Source organism: Cupressus sempervirens, chromosome 8, assembly GCF_028749045.1.
Source record: "Cupressus sempervirens isolate cs-2001-9-10 chromosome 8, ASM2874904v1, whole genome shotgun sequence".
Classification (NCBI taxonomy): domain Eukaryota; kingdom Viridiplantae; phylum Streptophyta; class Pinopsida; order Cupressales; family Cupressaceae; genus Cupressus; species Cupressus sempervirens.
In genome coordinates, this window is record NC_143125.1 from 13,124,885 (window position 1) to 13,137,451 (window position 12,567).

The following is a 12,567-nucleotide window of genomic DNA, read 5'->3' on the forward strand; positions in this document are numbered from 1 at the left end:
TTTGATCTCAAATGATGATATGTACTAAATGTTGAGTGTTTGTACTGAGTGCTCCAAAACCATCCATTTCATGCCTTCATCTATACACAATGTCTTTCTAGTTTCTTTCTACTCGCACGCCCATTTCATTTCATATGATCATCTAAAAATTGTGTCACCCTAAGCTCTCAACTATTTCCTCTTGATTGATCATCTCATAACTACTAAATGAAAGCTTTGGGATAAGCTATAGGCATCTATCAAAAGTTTGGCCAAATTTTGATCTAGGATATGGTACTAGAAGCTATATTTCATGCCAATCAAAAAATCTACTTGGCCATGGCCTGGGGCAATATGAACCAGCCAGATGAATGCCACATTCATGTTTGATGGAGAAACCCTTCCTGAGAAAGGGGAGAGATTTTTTGTTGACCACTCAGTTGCTATTCTCCTAAAGCTACATGTCAGAATTACAAAAAAAATAGACTCGTCTTTGGAGTTGAATCTACTTCTAGTTATAACGAGCAAGCTTCTATTAGATAAAAAAAGCCAAGAATTAGGGACTTCAAGGCAACCATTCTAGGACTGTTAGGAACATATGGATATGAGTGGACAATTCTAGTATTGAACTGAAATCTTTTCCTCAAAATTTTCTTTATATCATTGTTGCACTATATTGCAATGGTCTAACCAGTAGGAAACATTAGAGAATGATAATTTGGCTTGTACTGATTAATAATGGTAGTGGTAGAAGTAAAGGCATGTCAATTGCAAGTTATAAGACTTTTTATGAGTTCTATATAATGGATGGTTGGTCAAAATACACATAGTTCTCTTCTTTAAATAGTTAGAATAGGGTTTTAAAAAGAATAAATTTAAGAAAGAATTTATTAACTGCAAACTAATGCATGCATCAAAATGAAAAATTTTCCAATAATGAAATCTGATTTTTCAGCTTTGACATGTCAGCTCGCCAAGTCACCTCACCAAGTCGGCTCGCCCACATGTCCCACCAAGTCCCCAAGTCCCCTCACCAAGCCGACAATTCAAGTGTGCTTGCCAAGTCGACTCTTTAAGTTTTCTCACCAAGCCCATCCCCTAGGTCAACTCTCTAGGTCAGCTCGCCAAGTCACTCCCACCCAGTCACCTCAATGAGTTGACTCTTTCAGTCAGCTCACCAAGTCATGTCACCAAGTCGATTGTTCGAGTACGCTCACAAAGTTGACTCTTTATTGTCAAACAAGATTTCAACTTGATGTAATTTAATGACATTAAATATGCTCTATCACAAATCATGCAACATAAGAAGCAATTTGAATTGCACAAAACCTTACAAAAATTAGTAAGGACCTAAAATCAATTAAAATAATTATTCATATGCTTGCAATAATTAATCTCAAAAGAGCATTCAAATGCTAACGAAAACTATTCAAAGTGTTGTATAAAAAGAATGGAATATTGAGCATAATAGTAAATTTAACAGTTGGGAAGTGACATAATATAAATGTACCTCTTCAAATATGGGCATTTTGGTAATTCTTTATGTCTTTTTAGATAAATATGTAATCATGTTTAGCAAACAGAAATCCAAAACTAGTAACATACATTGCAAAAACCAGAAATTTCCAAATGCAACGGGAATAAAAGGATCACTAATTTTAGTATCCCAATGTTTTTAAGTTCCATTCCATTATAAGTGAGCTATTTGTATATACCAAAGACACTGTCAAGAAATATATTATATATACTAAAAAAAACAATTAACTTATAAAGGGGCATATGTATCTGTTTGGATTAATACTCAAACAAATAATTAACAAACAAAGCTTCTTTACCTCTTCAACAATAGGATCAAACTGCAGCCTATATTGAGCCTGCATACAGTGTAGTGCTTGCTCCTAGTTCACATTTTGTTATCATTGTTGAACTCTTTTAGAGCTAGTTTTATGTTGTTGGTTAGCAACATTCTTTTGAGATTATCAGATATTGTGCTATAGATTCAGTTTATTATGTGATGTGATTATTTAGACTCTACATTTCATGTATGTATGATGATTATTTTTAGTGTTCGCAATTATTGATGATGATTATTACATTGCTTTCAGTTATTAATGATGATTAGTAAGATGATTTATTATCATATGTGCTTTCTTATGGATACTTATCCCATACTTGCATGTGTATGGTGTGCATGTTTGCCTTGCGTATTTGCTTTTGTATGACGTGTCTGATGTGGTTAAGGAAGGGAGTCATAGTCACCTGCTAGTCAGGATCTACACGATGCACCACTTCCTACCATTGTCTGTTTAGTTTAGTATATATTGTGTTTGTACATGCATGGTTTTTATGCAGGTTGTAGGTACCGGGTATCAACTTCCCTGAATTGCCAGGATGAGCGTACCCTATCACATTATCTCAATGATAAGAGAGGGGAGATAAATTCTCAAGTCCAAATCCCAAAGTTTTGAGCCATTTGTCCTAATTAGAAAATTAGGACAAGTATCTGAGTTGAATACCCACCGAATGTGTCGGATGGCATATTTCATGATTTTTAACCCTTTAGATTTATTTTGTATGATTTGTTCTATGATGGGTTTTCATATTTTATCTTGGAGGTCTATGGTGAATTTTCCATTAATTAAGTCTTAATAAATAGATTTAATTAATAAATTAATTATTTGAAAAAATTAATAAAATATCATGATCTTTGATATTTTGATTATAATTAATTAAATGTGAATTATTGGGGAAAAGGAATTAAATAAAAGAAAACTAGAAATTAAAATTAATAATAATTATTAAATAATAATAAAGTAATAAATAAAATAATAATAATAAAAGTTATAAAAATTAATAATTAAGTTATAAAATTTAAATAGAGATTATTTAAAAAGTAAATTTGAGTTATAAGTTTGCATAGGGATTAACATGTGTCAACAGCACGGGGGTTAGTGCATCAATTAAGCACAAGGTGTCTACAATTCTATGACTCATCAAAAAAAGAATTGAAAAAGACCCATGCTTAGTTGGTGACACATTTCAACGGTTTCAAGAAGCAATCCAAAGGTTTCTTGAGAGCTCTTGATATTCAGGCATTTATAGAAGCTTAAATAAAAAGCTTAATGGAAGCTACAAGCTTAATGGAAGCCTCGAGCTACAAGTTAAAAAAAAAAATAGAAACTTCAAAGCTTACATGCACGAGAGAAGATTCATATGCTCATATATTTTCTACTTGCTTCTATGCTCCTTCTAGCACTTCTAATCACTTGGAAGATTCAATCGGCTTGGATTCTTGAAAGAATTGCGAATGATGGAGAAGGAAGGGATTTCCTATAGACTTCTGAGGCATGATAAATTAGCATCAGTGTCCAGGTGCATTCGTGATATTCTCATATTCCCTTTGCACTCTTTCTCTTCCCGTCTTCATCATATTTGTTTTATGTGTCTGAATACTCTCTGTGATTGAATCTACTATTTGAAATTGGAATCTAGATATTTTATTTGGATGAGAAGAAAACAATAGAAAAACCCTAGTTCCAAATGAGAAAGAAATTAGATTTTAATCGGGTTTGGGATTGAATTTATATTAAATTAGAAAGACAAGATTTGGAATTAAAATAAAAATTTTATGGTGAAAATTGGAATGATTAGATGTAATCTGTCTATCAATTATATTTTTAGATGCATATGAATAAAACTCTTTTATGGTTAAATTTAGAGAACAATTATTTTAACAGGAAATTCTTAATTCATCACAAATTGTCTTGTCGTTGCCCCTTGGATAGACCCGAACTTAGTCATTCATAACTTTTTATCGGGATCAAATTTATTTGATCGCTCCAGTCAGAATTGGTGCAACTTGGCCCTCTCCAACATATTCAAATTTCAGCCCGATTCAACAGTTCATTAGGGAGATATGGCCATCGTACTAGGACTATTTTATTCAAGGACAAATATTTCTCCATTTCCCATAACCAAGAGTTCTTTATGCTTAACTTCACAAAAATAATATATATATCAAAGCATAGAATGAATTAAGATATTATTGAAATCTTCCCTTATTAAAATCTTATTAATATGCATTAGTTTTATATGGTTTATTATCTAATCTAATTAAATCAAATTTAATTAAGATTAGCTAATAGTAGAAGAAGTGTAATTAATTATTAGTCAATCTAAGTAAATGGATGAGAGAAAATTAAAAGAAAAGAGATACTAATGATTTAGTTGTTATTCATTGATTGGTTTGAATATTAATCATTATAATTGAATATTGAAATTATTAGTGAGTTATTATTTATTAATAATTGTTAAGTTTAACAAATTATTAATGAAAGATAGTATATATAAGTTTATATAATTATTAACTAATTCAATTAAGTTCAATCTAATTGAGATTAGTTAATAATTGAAGTATAGTATTAAGAATTTAGTTGAGATCAAATTAAGAGGGGAAAAATACAATGGAAATGAATTCATGTTATCATGAATGAAATTGTGATTAATGAAGTTGGTGATCATTATACTTAGAATCATCAAAGATTATTTTGGACAAATGATTACCTATTGATTATTGGTAAATCTTATCCGGGGAACGATTCTTAAGGAAGTTATATTTAATTTATTAGTGACATCATTGTTAGCAAAAATAATAAAGAATCTGTTATCGTAGATTTATTTTAACTTGTTATTAGTTATTAAACTATTACTAATCCTAATGTTAATGAAATGGAATATAGTTGATTGATAATTAGTTGAATCAAATGAGGTTTAACTAAATTATTATCAATAATACGGGTTTGTCAAAGAAAAGTTAGTTTTCATTGATAGAATGACAAATGTGGTCATTATAGATTTATTAATAAGATTTCTAATATAGCTTGTTATTAAATATTAACAAGTTATTATTATTGAACTATGAATATGAATATTTGTGTACTAAATTATAGATGACTTTTAACTTATAAAATTATAGTTAGTTATTAGTCAACTAATATTAATTGAAATGTTGCCTTGGATATGTAATTATTAATTAAATTAATTAGAGTTAATTAGATTTAATTAATAATCAAGTTATGTAATAGTGTTTTAATTGATATGCTAATCTCAATTTCTCTAGAAAAGTTGTGAAGTATTTACATCGAAGTTGATAAGTCATACTCTCATGACTTGAATAACGACCTTAGATATTTTGATGGTGAGACGTAGTAATATTGAATTGAAAATTATTAAATGACAAAAGTCATGGAATCATGTACCTATGTTAATTGGTAAATTAAATTGATCATTTTAATTAAGTTATAATATTCTTAATCGAAGATTGATAATTGGTTCTTTTATGAATGAATAATGATCCTTTGATTATGTTGAAATGTAGAAGTAACATTAAGGAAGAGTTGATCAATTAGTACTATGGATCTTAGCGAATAAAGAAAATAATTTAATGACTAAATATTTATCCTTAAGTTATTCTTAGAATGTAATTCTTAATAATGGAAGGGTAATGCTATCGGAGAACAATTGGGTTGACTTGTAGGTCAAATGATGATAACTTTATACACTTGAAAGTATACTTGCAAACAGAAAATTGGAAACTCCTACACATTATTCAACTATGTGAATTTAGTAAACCAAAATATGTGTTTGCATCGTGTATTCTATATACTTTTTATTTTGGGTTTTGGGTTGACTAGTGTTGACCAGTCCTAGGATGTTACCAGAGGCTCGGAGGTTATGAGATATGATGGCATGTTGATCTTATTTGGTCTCAATCTTTATAAGCCCAACCATGGTAATGTGATCGTATGCTCTATGAAATTTTTATATTTACTGATTGTTATTGTTCATCAGTCTTCATGTGTGAAGCTGAGAGGTATGTGTATGAGACACTTGAGCTAATCATTTTTGAGTCATCGATCAGTTATCCTTGGATTATTTTTTAGTCGCCATGATGGGACTAAAATATGGGTTTATTTCTTGATGATGTCATGTTGTGGCATGTTTGACTCAACCATTTTGGAGTCTTCGATCAGTATGATTTTGAGATATTCTTGGTTGCTTGTTGAGAACCATTTATCTTGAGATATATTTTGGTTATTGAGAACCAATTGATACTTATGATTATCAGTGATGCCTTCAGTTGCCAATAGAGAACTGTTGTGGTCATGATTTTCTATGGATGCTTTTTCAGATGCTCATGGAGATATGATGATTCTTCTCTTGGAGATTTGATGATTCTTATTATGGATATTTGATGCTTTTATGCATATTTGATGATTTGATTATGGATTATCTTTTATGATTTTGAGATTTATGATTCCATGAGCTTAGGGTAGGTAATCTACTTGTAGTGTTGGGAAGTGGCTTGCAATGGGGGTCGGGGCCCTAAGTGGCTGCCAGGGTAACTCATTGTAAGTTTGGTTAATAAGTGATAACATTTACACACTAAAAGGGGATTAAATGAACCTAAAAAGATAATTGTTTTGATGTTCTCGTCCATGCCTTGAGTGCTTGTACAGGATAGGATGGGAGTAGTGAGAATGCATGGTTGCGACCGTGCATTTCGTAGTATGCCTTGTCAGTATGAGAGGATACTAGTGGCCACATGAGATCAGTATGGACCCGTGGAGTTTAGCTAACTGCCAGGGTAACTTGTACGTGATAAATGTGATGACACTTTCTCGCTTGCAGAGTAGGTTTCCTACATGTCATTGTGTGCCTCTAGGAATTAGATGTTGATTTTGTGTGTGTTGGAACCTCTAAGTTAGTATACTTTTAGGATTCTTGAAATTTTTATGCTATGTGTATTGATATCCTGTTTGGGACTTGAGATTATCTCCTCAGCACGGTGGGAGTGGACCACTTAGGTTCCACACGGTCAGGTGGTAGTGTATTTTCACTCTTATCATTTGAGATCCATCCGAGACACCGTGGTTGGAGTATCCTTGGTTGGTATTTATTTTTCATTATGTTCTTGGAGCATTATGATAGATAATATACCTTATGATGGATGTATTTACTGGTATGTTTCTTATATTGATGATTTGCTTTACTTTGCATATGTTAGTTGATGATTTATTATGCTTTACTTTGCATGTTAGTAGGATGTTTTAAGAGTGAAATTCCTACTATGTTAATACCGATGATCTCTTCGGTGCTTTGGAATGTTACGCACGGAGGGATGGCTAGGATCCACAATGGTCTAATGATGCTATTTACGGTTGGGAGGAACTGTGCACTTAGTTATTTATGTTTTTGATATATGGTTATCTTTTGTGATGGATGTTTATATCTTTTGTGATGATGTATCATGTATGATATGTGGTTTCATTTATGTTATTGCATCATGGATTAATATTAGATGATGATGATGTACTTTATTTACTTGGATGTTTGTTCTTTTAAGCTTTTCATACCCTGTGATATGTACAGTGGATGATTGAGCTAAACTAAAATATAATTACAAAAGGACACTTGTATATTGTTTATGTACATTGGATATATCATTGTTATTTCATAAGGATGGGATGTTAGATGAATAGTTAATTTAGACGTGATACAACGTTAAGGGATCTTTAAAGAATGTAGCCTGTTATGTATATATGTTATGTTTATTTTCATTTAAATTGTTGCTATTGCTTCCGCAATGTTATGAATGGTTTTATCTTTCATGTTTAAAAAAAAAAATTGTTTGGAAAACTTAGTAAAATTATTTGGATCCCTTGGTGGGGCATTACATACAGAAAGATAGTATTTACATCACTGGTTCTAATATGCACATTTTACATCACTATTGAGGATTGTTCAGACCTCTAAGATGCACCATGTGTACCTTGTACATCTATCACTGGAGGTTGATGCTTTGCAAGAATGTTAGCTGCACATTAAAAAAGAAAAATAATTATTCAATTGATAGGCTTACCCATCACCAAACTACATAAAATTGCTCATTACTACAAAATTGCAAATGATTTGGGTGAGCATCAGTGTGAATTAAGCAACAGTAAAACTCATTCAAAAGACAAGTTTATTTCCCAAGCAACTGTTATACATATTGTCTCTTATGTACTATTAAAACCAATTAAGCTCCAAACTTATATAGTGAAAGCTACAACCATACATGTCATTAAAGAAAAAAGGAAAATTGCTAGGGAAACATGAAATTTTCATGTTTCAACAAAGAGGTGAAGATTTTATAGGTAGAATGTGGAAGGTTTATGTAAAGGTGTTTGCTCATTTGTAGCTCTAAGCTGAAATCGACCTTTGTGAGGAGCATTTCCAGCTCTCTTGTGGAATTCAAACCTTGAGGGAAGCATTATATTTTAAGATAAAGTAATGAAGTCAAGTTGAAGTCCAATTCAAGATGAAGGCAACTTTGAGAGTGGTCTGAGGTGACAACAATTGTTACTATCTGTTGCTCCATAACCTCATGTATAGACACGCGGTCTTGATCACTCATCTTGTCAAATTCATCAACGCAAACATCACAGTTAGCTAAAACCATTGCTCTAGCTTTTAGCCTACGTTCACCTGAATTAATTTAAACTAATTAGCCAAGAACAAACAAATATTTTCACAAAACCATCTAGTCTTTGACCAATGAAATAATGTCAAATTGGTCATCGTCAAAGCATATGGCCATGACAAACTAGGCCTCTTAACAACAACAAACACATATATAATAGTCAAGTACATTCATAAAATCAAAATCTCTAAAAACTAATTACCTGTCTCTTGGTCAGAGGTGATAATGAATATCAAACCAACACCAGAAGACCCTTGTCCTATAGTTGATATTGCCAGGGGAGCAATATTCATGATGGCTCTCAGGAGTTGGGATTTGGCAACAGAAGGATCACCAACCATCATCATGTTTATATCCCTGCAATGAAATTGATAGAGATGCATGAGCTCAAAAACCATTAGAAAGAGAAGTATATAGAAAGTATGAAATTAAGGGTTTTACCCTCTCAAATTAGTTCCATTCTTTAGATTCTTCTAAACACCCCCTAGTAGTTACAATACAACAACTTTCTTTATCCAAGTATGCCCATAGATTGAAGGTGCAAGTGACTCTGCCAGTAGACTAAATGTATCCTACTTATTTCCTATTTTCTTGATGGTTTTTATGTCATCGCCTATAAAAATAGGGGTATTTATCTCTTTATTGAGCTAAAACACATTATTGGCAACAATAACAATCCTGCATTGAATGGAATGCTAAATATGTCAAACATGTCTGAATTGGAAAAAGGTTCCAAACCAAAAAGGGGCTACCATGAATGAATTGTGACACTTGTGATTGATTATTCAAAAGGCAAGGTACCTGAAGACACCATTGACACTACCTTTGCTTTTGCCAAGAATTTCCTTGTAAATTCCCACAATTGTTATACGATCTCCAGGCTTACAAGTGTAAACAAATCATCCTCTACAATAATATCTACTGATCTAGGTATCTGACCAGGAGTAGAGTTCTGAGGTACTTCTTGCATAGATATTGTATGATTGTCTCTATACTTGCACAGACCAAACTCAGTAACTAATAGATTCCCTTGATCATCCTATCATAACATTAGCAAATTAACTTGCATTAATCCCTTAAAATTGTATGCAATCAATAGCTACTAAAAAAAATATTACCCTGTGAAAAAACACTAGAAATATTATGGCAGAAATGTATGGAATACTTACTCGTGTAAGATAAACAGACCCTGTGGGTAGGTCGGTCGTTGATGTTATATCTCGATATTCATGAGCTTGAAATTTTCTAGTGATAGGGCAATAACGAACACTTTTAACAACCTTCAAGCTTACTAAAGAACCTATTGGCCATAAATAGGCAACTTCTATCACATAAATGCCCCGGAAGAAGTGATCTTAGTCACAAAATTAAATAGGTAAAAAACCTACAATCCTACAACAAAAACACAGCTAAAATGTTGGCCTTGACAATTGAACCAAATGAGAACATATAAAAAATCTAGTGATACTGTTATGTTAAGAAAGTATTTAATCATACATTGTAGAATCCTTGGGGTGAGGTAAAACAATTTAAGACATCAAATCATGTGCAAGGAAATTATCACACAACCTGACAGTAACCTGAATTTTTCTTCATCCAGTCACAAATTCAACAACATAAAATAGACAAAAGAAAAAGATGGAATGCAATGTTTTAAACATCCTTTTGTTACCCTAGTATCTAGAACTCTAGTCTTCTAACACAATTACAAGTGAACTCTATTTGTTGTTTTAACACCTTTTTTTACTATTCACTCAAAAGTATCAATTCTTTACATAACAATGTATACAGTCATAACCAACAGATAAGGATAATAAAGGGCATCTGATGTTCATCAATCTATCAAGCATTTTCAAACTAATTTAAATAGGGGGATAATGCCTGTGGCAATATATACATACATTTAGTGACAATACCCTTAATGCTATCCATGGTGCCAAGAAATGGAGAAAGGGGCTCACAAGGAGTAAGCTTGCGAAAGCCAAAATGATCTTCAAAACCAACTTGAATTTTTTGGCCTTCTTGTAGATACTTGGGATCCACATTTCTTGTAACCTCCCCTAGTTCATTAGATAAGGGCTTAATGTACTCACTGAGACTCCTTATCACCCTATGAGCTAAATCATGGCTGAAATTCCTTAGATCAGCCATGTCTATAAGTAGGCGATGGAAACCTTGAGTGATTATGCCTCTAATCTTGTCCATGTACACACCTTGCCCCACCTGCAAAATGTTGCCACAAACATGTTAAAAGACTATGTCATGCATTAATGGCTTCTACCATAGTACATTTGACTAGTAAATCTTTTAAAAGGCTGATGAGATGAAATGAGAGGAGAGCAAAGAATAAATTTACATCTTGGTCTAGAAAGTCCATGAAAGTGCGCTTGTGCACCAAACTGGCTTCCTCATTGATATCCATCACTGGCAATGTAGCTTCCTACAGTGGGAAAATGAGGTGCTACAAACTATCAATCCAAACCTCAATTACAAACACCAAAATAGTATTGAACTGAAACAATATATAGCCATCATAAGTTGTATAGAGTAAGTAGAGCTAGCCATCATAATTTGAAGAATTTAATATATATGATTAATGTTGAAAGAAGTGTATAAATAAAAGAGAGAAAATTCACCTAAATGAAAGAATTTAGAATACACAAGTATTAAGTTATCTTGTGTATAAAACACAAGATGTAGATTACTCATACAACAATATATCAAACTTACTTCTATTTCCATCGTTGGCTCAAGTTGGGGATCTGGCACCTTTGAATACCATACAGGGTCTTCCTCCTAAAAAAAACAAAACAATCAAATAGGTCTTACAAACTGCGGGCCTTTGTTGATTACAAGCATCACAGATAAATAATTTAATAAAGAAATCATTCCTAATAGCAAGTTGAAGCATTGGATGCTAATAAGTTATAACCACCTCCAATATCTTAATAAATAGCCTCATTGCTTCTATGGAAGCCATATTTCCAAGCCCGTTCTGGCTGTAGAAAGAAACCCAATATAGTAATTATAAATTCTTATTGAATTATGGAATAAAGTGAAAATGACCAATGTTCATGAATGTTCAAAATGAAGTTCAAATAAATGTGAAATTGTACAACTGAATAGAAGAGGAAGATAAAATTCTCTGATATATAAATAAGTCTCCACTTAGATATGTGAATACAATCCATTAGATATTTACATGAAAAAATGAAGTGCCCTGCTCTACCCAAACAAAACTTTGTCATGCATGTACACTGATACTAGTGAGTCATTCCAAACATCTTCCCTGGATTTTTGTGAGGACAACATCAAGAGTTTTGTTGGTAGACATAAAATACATTTTAGTCAAAAAACCAAAGCAAAATGTGAAAACAAAAGAGCATGCCAAAAATTTCATTCTCATTATCATAACTTTAGGCTATAGGTATTGTAGACACCTAAATTTGATTACACCACTTTAGTAATCCTATTTATTTATCTCTAAAGGCATCATTAATTAAATTCTTATTTAATTAATCCTTTGTCATCCCCTAGCTGATTAATTTAATTAATCATCTATAGTCCTAATTGATAAATCAAATAACCTATCATTTATCAATTAAATCCTTTTCTCCTATCTAATTCCAAAAATCCCCATTTATTAAATAAATCTATTTGATAAATAAAATCCTCAAATCTAGAAAACCCTAACCTATCCCTAATCCTCCATTTAGCCTAATCCACCCCATCCACCCATACTAACCTAGCTTAGCCACTAACTCACCCAACCTCATTAATGCCATCCACTTGCACATCTCTAACATCCTTAATCTAATCCTAAACCCAAGCCTAATCCACCCCCTAATGTTGTCACATTCCATAAACAAGTTTAAGACTTTCCTAAACCAAATCAAAGTACCCTCTCCAAAATATCCCAACCACCAAGCCATGAGCTCTCTTACAAACCATAAAATACTCTTACAAGCCCACTCATGACTCTTACATCCCTCTTCCATACTCAATCTCCCTCATCATGCCTTTAACCAACCCCTTATCCTATCCTCTCCCACTCATCCTCCTTG

The 12,567-nt window shown here is 32.4% G+C and overlaps 1 pseudogene; it reads right to left on the minus strand.

The window, feature by feature from the left end:
• Positions 1 to 8,293: 8,293 nt before the first annotated feature.
• Positions 8,294 to 10,925, minus strand: LOC149541331 (DNA replication licensing factor MCM3 homolog 1-like; annotated as a pseudogene).
• Between the last annotated feature and the right edge of the window lie 1,642 nt (positions 10,926 to 12,567).